Raw genomic sequence first — 6,837 nt, forward strand, 5'->3', positions numbered from 1 at the left:
AGATCACATGCAAGAGAGGCAAATTGATTTTGACTTGTCTGAGGTGTTCTAGGATTTCATTATGCTAACCTGTTGATTTTGAAGTGGACTTGAGAGCTTGAGGGAAGGGTATTCTAGCTAGGTTTTCCACAACTTCCTCACTAGGACTGCTCCCATTAGGCTCACTTGGCTCTTTTTCGTTCTCTCTAGGTGGAGGGGTTGGTTCTACAACCTTTCCTGATCTAGTAGTTATGGCATTCGCCTCCTTAAAATTGGTCTCTTCAAATCCTGAGGTTTGTGCCATGTGTTGCCCTTTTGGGTTTGGTTGAGCTTGAGCTGGAAACTTCCCACGTTCTCCTACAGCTAAGGCATTGGTTAAATTAGATAGATGATTCTTTATCTCTCTATTTTCCTCGACTACTTAAGCAATCATAGTCTCAAAATTTTGATTTGTTTTGCCTTGTGAATCGATGAATGCATGTAGGATGTCTTCTAAGGAATTCCTAGAGGACATGGGTTGACGTGGAGGTGCATTGTAAGCTCGAGTTTTTTGGGCATGTTGTTGGTTCTCAGACTTCCACCTAAAGTTGGGATGATTCCGCTAGCCTGGGTTATAGACCTCGGAGTAAGGGTTGTAAGGCTTTTGATATATGCCTAAAGCATTATGGTGTTCCTCATAAAGTCCCCTCATCTTAGCATAAGTAGCACACTCTTGTGCTGGATGATCACTCCCTCCACACACAAAACAAGGCTCTAAGGGTTCAATATGGGAAACAGATCGAGTGGTTTTTGAATCCTTAGCACGCAGGTTTTCAAGTTCTCTAGTAAGGGCTTCTACCTTTGCTCTAAGGTTATCTTCCTCCTTAAGACGATAAATGCTATTTGGGTTTCCAGTGGGTCGTAACCTATTACTACTCTTGGTAGCACTAGGTCCAGTCCAGGTATGGGCTTTCTCAGCTAAGTCATCTAAGTAGTCTATAGCCTCATCCGGATCTTTTTGCAAAAATTCACCATTACACATCATTTCAATAAATTGACACTCCCTAGGTAATAATCCCTCATAAAAATAACTCACAATGCACCAACTTTCATAACCGTGGTGAGGGCAGAGGGCTTGCAATTCTTTGTACCTTTCCCACGCTTGACATAAATTTTCACTCTCATTTTGTGTGAAAGACGAGATTTTCTTTTTCAATGTAGTTGTTTTATGGTGGGGAAAGTACTTGTCAAAGAATGCTTGAGTCATTTCAGCCCAAGTCCCAATCGAACGCGGTCGCAATGAATGCAGCCAACTCTTTGCTCTTTCTTTAAGAGAAAACGGAAAAAAATTTAAGCCTGACTGCATTCATTGTACCACGTTGATTGTGGAAAGTTGCAACCACCTCTTCAATTCCCTAATAGGCACATAAGAGACTATCAACTTACTAAAGACAGGGAAAAAAGACAACCTAGGCCAAATCCCAAATATGAAACATTAAATCTATCTGAGTTTGCTCTTATTTCAGGGAAAACCTTAGAACATTCAGTACCTTCTTCCTTTGAAGAAGCTATGAATGGAAAAAAAATTGAAAATTGAAAAAGAGCAATGGAAGTGAAAATCAAATCTTTACTGGACAATAAAATTTGGAAACTAATAAAGAAACCAAATAAACAAAGGGTTATGCAATGTAAGTAGGTGTACAAACTAAAGGAATGTAGTAATCCTAGAGATCCTTTGAAATATAAAGCCAGGCTAGCTGCCAAAGGCTTCACTCAAAGGGAAGGGATTGACTGTAATGAGATATTCTCACCAGTAATCAAGTACAAGACTATAAGGTTGATGCTTGCACTTGTTGTTCAATTAGACTGGGAACTTGAACAATTTGATGTTAAGATTGTCTTCCTACATGAAGAGTTAGAAGAGGATATATATATGTGTCAACCTCAGGGTTTGAGGTGAAAAGCAAAATTGATTATGTCTGTAAACTACAAAAATTACTATATGAGCTTAAATAAAGCTCAAAGCAGTGGTATATAAGATTTGACACATATGTACTTAGGATTAGGTTTAAGAGGAGTGAATATGATCCATGCATGTACTATAACAATGTGAGAAGTGGTAGTGAAGTCTGTTTGCTTCTATATGTAGATGATATGTTGTTGATCAGTCCTAGCAAAACTGAAATTATAAGAATGAAAGATCTTTTAAAATCTGAATTCGATATGAAAGATCTATGGAGAGCCAAGAAGATCTTGGGTCTGGTCATTACTGGGATAGGCCTACTCATAAATTGACAATTACTCAAAAGTCCTACCTTGAAAAAGTAATTTAGTATGAAAGAAGCCAAACCTGTTAACTTACCCCTGGCAGCTTATATGACTCTTTCAACTGAATAGGCACCCAAAACAATTGATGAAATAAATGAGATGAGAAACATACCATAGGCCAATAACAAAGGGTCTGTCATGCACTTCATGGTAACCACTAGGCCAAACTTAGCTTACTCTATTAGTTTTCTAAGGAGTTTCATGTCTAATCATGGGAAACTATATTGGACTGGGTTAAAATGGCTATTAAGATATATAGCTGTAACTATAAATGTAGGATTAGTGTATGAAAGGAGAACTGACAACTTGATGCTGAAAGGATATGTTGACTCTGACTTTGCTGGTGACAAAGATCAGAAGAAATCTACTTCAGCTTATTTCTTTAGTTTAGGTGATATCGCCTCAATTACAACCTATTGTCACACTATCAAGCACTAAAGCTGAGTACGTGGCAATTACAGAGTCTGTAGAGGAATGTATTTGGCTAAAAAGAATCTTAAAAGAATTGAATTTTTTGTAAGAAACACCTGTGATCTTTACTGATGGTCAAAGTGCATTATTACTTAGTAAAAACTTGGCATATCACGAAAGATCTAAACACATTGAGGTGAAATACCACTTCATAAGCAAAAAGATTGCAACTGGCACCATTAATCTTGAAAAAATTCAAATTGAAGAGAACCCATCTGATATGGGCACTAAGATTCTTCCTGCTAGCAAATTTAAGTCCTTTTTTTTTTTTTTTATCATTTCTCCATATTGACACAGGTTAATTTTTGTGCAAGTACTTTGGGAATGATGTAGGATCAACCACTATGTGCACATTAGGAACCAAAGAGATGGAGTGTCTTTTGAGAACCAAGGTAAAGATTGTGAAAACGTGCTTCTCAAACAACTTATGGAAGGATAAAATTGTCTTTCTACAATTCTTGATCCAGTTGGAAGTGGACGGCCATAAAGCAGCCCCTAACTGGTGGATGGACCTTCACACGAGTTATGCTAGTTTAAAATGGACCAGGACCATTGATCTTGAATTACCGGTTGAGATCCTTTACCCCTGTCTAAAACACTGGAAGGCAGATGGTTTTGAAGCATTATTTTTTGTTCTAGTTTTGAGAGACTTTTGGTTTTGTCTCTCTAAGTTCTCTCTGGTTTTCTCTCTTCGTCTCCTTCTGTATTTCTTTCAAGATCTCTCAAGAAATTCGAATATTTTCTGGAAACCTATGTTATTGGTGTTGCTATAGTAACTTCTTTGGCCTGTGAGAAGGGCCTGTAACTTGTATAGTGGTTAGGTGTGATTTTCAATGATTTATTCTAGATAAGGTTTGCGATTTGGGAGATCCACTTGGATCAGTGACCATATCGTATTATGATTTGGGTCTTGGAACATTGTACTCTCTCTTGTACGTCTTTGTGCACTTAGTATTTAGACTGATCTCTGAGCCCCCCAGAGTAGACATCAATAGCCGAACTGGGTGAACAATTTTTTGGTGTTGTTTCTTGTGTGCTTGGTTAAATTCGTTTTTCATTAACTGTCGATTTGGGAAAAATTCCTAATAGAGAAAATAAGGAGTCGTCACTGGTGTTAAAGATAAAGGCAAATGTGGTAAGTCTCGTGAGATATTCCAAGATGAAAAGGGAAAAATATGGATTGAACATAATGATTTCATTTCATATTATATTTACGATTTTAATAATTTTGGCTTTGGACTGGATCAATTTTCGCAGGTAGTTGTTGGCCATTTTCAGCTGTAGTTATGGCTGTCAATGGATTGAATTTTGATCCAAATTCGATCCGAATCCAATGAAATTAATGGAAGATGGATTTAAGGTTTCAATCCGATAATCCGATTAAGATCCGAATTCGATAATCCGTTAACTAAATGGAGCAAATATGGATATATGTTGATCCGATCCGATAACAATCCGATCCGATTTATTATAATAATATTATATAATTTACATATTATATCATAATTTATTAAACATAATTTTTTCCATTTTGAAACTTATATCAGGCTTTACGCATAATTTTCAAATAATAAATAATATTAGATAATATTATAATATTTTTACTTGAAATATTCAAAGAGGTTTAATTTTTTATTAATTAAAATACCATAAAATTAACTATAATAATTTGTTTTATAACATCAAAAACTAATAATTAATATGTCCAAAAATAATTTACTTTGTTAAAATTGATATTTTTTTTATTTTAATATTGTAAGGGCTATGATTTTTAGTGAAAATAATAAAATAAACTATTAAACACTTAAAATTGACAATTGAATTATAATATTTTTACTTGAAATATTCAAAGAGGTTTAATTTTTTATTAATTAAAATACCATAAAATTAACTATAATAATTTGTTTTATAACATCAAAAACTAATAATTAATATGTCCAAAAATAATTTACTTTGTTAAAATTGATATTTTTTTTATTTTAATATTGTAAGGGCTATGATTTTTAGTGAAAATAATAAAATAAACTATTAAACACTTAAAATTGACAATTGAATAGTATCCCACATTGAAAGACCACTAAAACATTAGAAGAGAAGTACCATTTAAAAATGTAGTATCCCACATAGGAAAATTATTAAAACATTCCTAGAGAAATCTTCTTTAAAAGGAACTAAAGGAGCATCACTTGGATAAAAAATTGATTTGGGCCTTCTAGTATATTAGGTGAGCCCATCAAGATAGTTAAAATATTTTTTTTTGGAAAAAATTGGTGGAAAAAATTTTTGGATCGGATTATCGGATCGGATATCCGATAACATAGAAAATCGGATATAGATTTAACAATCAAATATCCGTTGGATTATCGGATCGAATCGGATTGGATTTGGACAGATTCGCTCCATATTCGATCCATTGACAGCCCTAGCTGTAGTTGGAGTTGAAAGGATCAACAAAATTAGAACTCGTCAATTAGTTTCTTTATCTAAGCGAGCTAACCGATTGTGAAGAGGATAACATAGGCTGCAACGGAGGTCTCATTTGAGTTCATCAAGAAACACAGAAAGAACATATCCCTACAGAGCCAAACATGCGAATTGTGATTCAGACAAGGTATAAAATCTAACTTTGGCTTCTCTTTATGAACAAAGGGCGAATTATCTGTCCTTTTGTTCACGTGTTTTGGTTTTGTAGATGAATTTACCAGTGGTCATGGTTGATGGGCACGAAATTGTACCTGCAAATGATGAAAATGCATTGATGAAAGCCGTTGTAAACCAGGCTTTTTCTGTTGCAATTGATGCTGGTTGTTCTAACCTGTAGTTCTCCTTTGAGGTAGAGTTTCACTACTTATAACAACCATTGATCTTTTGGTAATGTGTTTTTACCATAATTTTCTGTTCTAACGATGTCTATAACACGTTCTTCGACTACATGGAGTGTTCAATGGAAATCGTGGGACAGAGCTAGACCACAATGTAGCAGTTATGGGCTATGAAATGACACTTGATGGAACAAAATACTGGAAATGAATTCATGGGGACAACGTGGCTACATTAGGGTGCAACGCAATGTCGATGCATCAAAAGGGCAACGTAGCATAGACATGAGGGCCTTGTATCCCATCAAGTTATAGATCGATAATCCAACACCACCAAAGGATGAACTCTAGACTTAAAGGAGTCGTGAAAAGTAATGTTTATGTTTCGTTAGGCATCGTGATCCAAGCAATCGCAATTATTTTCTCAGTGTATGCTTCATGTTACTAAGAGTTTCTCTAGGGGAGTTTGAATGGATAAAGTATCTTTTGTTATATAGTATCTTGTGCTTTGTAATTCATAGTTTTCTGCCGTTGGTGGTGTTCTTGAAAACATGGTTGTGCTAATGGACCTTTTTAAGATGAAGAACTAAAGCTATCTTGGATCTTGTTTACAAATAAGTTAAAATGAATAAATAAATTTTACTTTTAACAAATTAGCTGTAGTGTATTGTACTATTATATAAATAATTTTTTTATATTTTATTAAGTTTATTAATAACTTTTCTATCTTTTACTAATTAATAAAAACTAAAAACTCTCCAAATATTTCAGTTATCACTATTATAATATATCTTTTTAGCTATTTGAAAATATATTTATTTTTTTATGCTCTTAAAATTGCATTTGGTACTATAATTTGTATATATTATTAAGGCCCTATTTGATCCACATTATTTGAAAAAAAAAGTACATTTTTAAACAATGATTTGATATCTTTCAATCACATATTATTTAATAAAATAATATTACACGCAAATTCAAAATTTTTCCTTATTTTTTAATCACATATTTTTATCAATATACTATTCAAAAATGTATTTTTATAAAAATAATGTGGCTCAAAGAAGGGCTAAATAATTTTTAAATTGATTAAAAATTTAAAATAATATTAAAATAAAATAAAATAAACTTTTTTATGCCTAAACTTAGCCTAGGCGCATATCAACTGAAGAATGGTTTCCATGCAGCGTCACGCATTACGATTTTTAGAAAATTGGTTCTGGTTGACTAAGTAAGTTGTGTATGTCTTGAACCTTTTTAA

At 33.7% G+C, this 6,837-nt stretch overlaps 1 pseudogene; it reads left to right on the forward strand.

Annotated features, from left to right (window-relative positions):
- The window catches only part of LOC111398294, a 21,285-nt pseudogene extending 15,258 nt beyond the window's left edge, over positions 1 to 6,027 (forward strand).
- Positions 6,028 to 6,837: the final 810 nt, after the last annotated feature.

This window comes from Olea europaea, chromosome 8 (genome assembly GCF_002742605.1).
Source record: "Olea europaea var. sylvestris chromosome 8, O_europaea_v1, whole genome shotgun sequence".
Taxonomy (NCBI): domain Eukaryota; kingdom Viridiplantae; phylum Streptophyta; class Magnoliopsida; order Lamiales; family Oleaceae; genus Olea; species Olea europaea.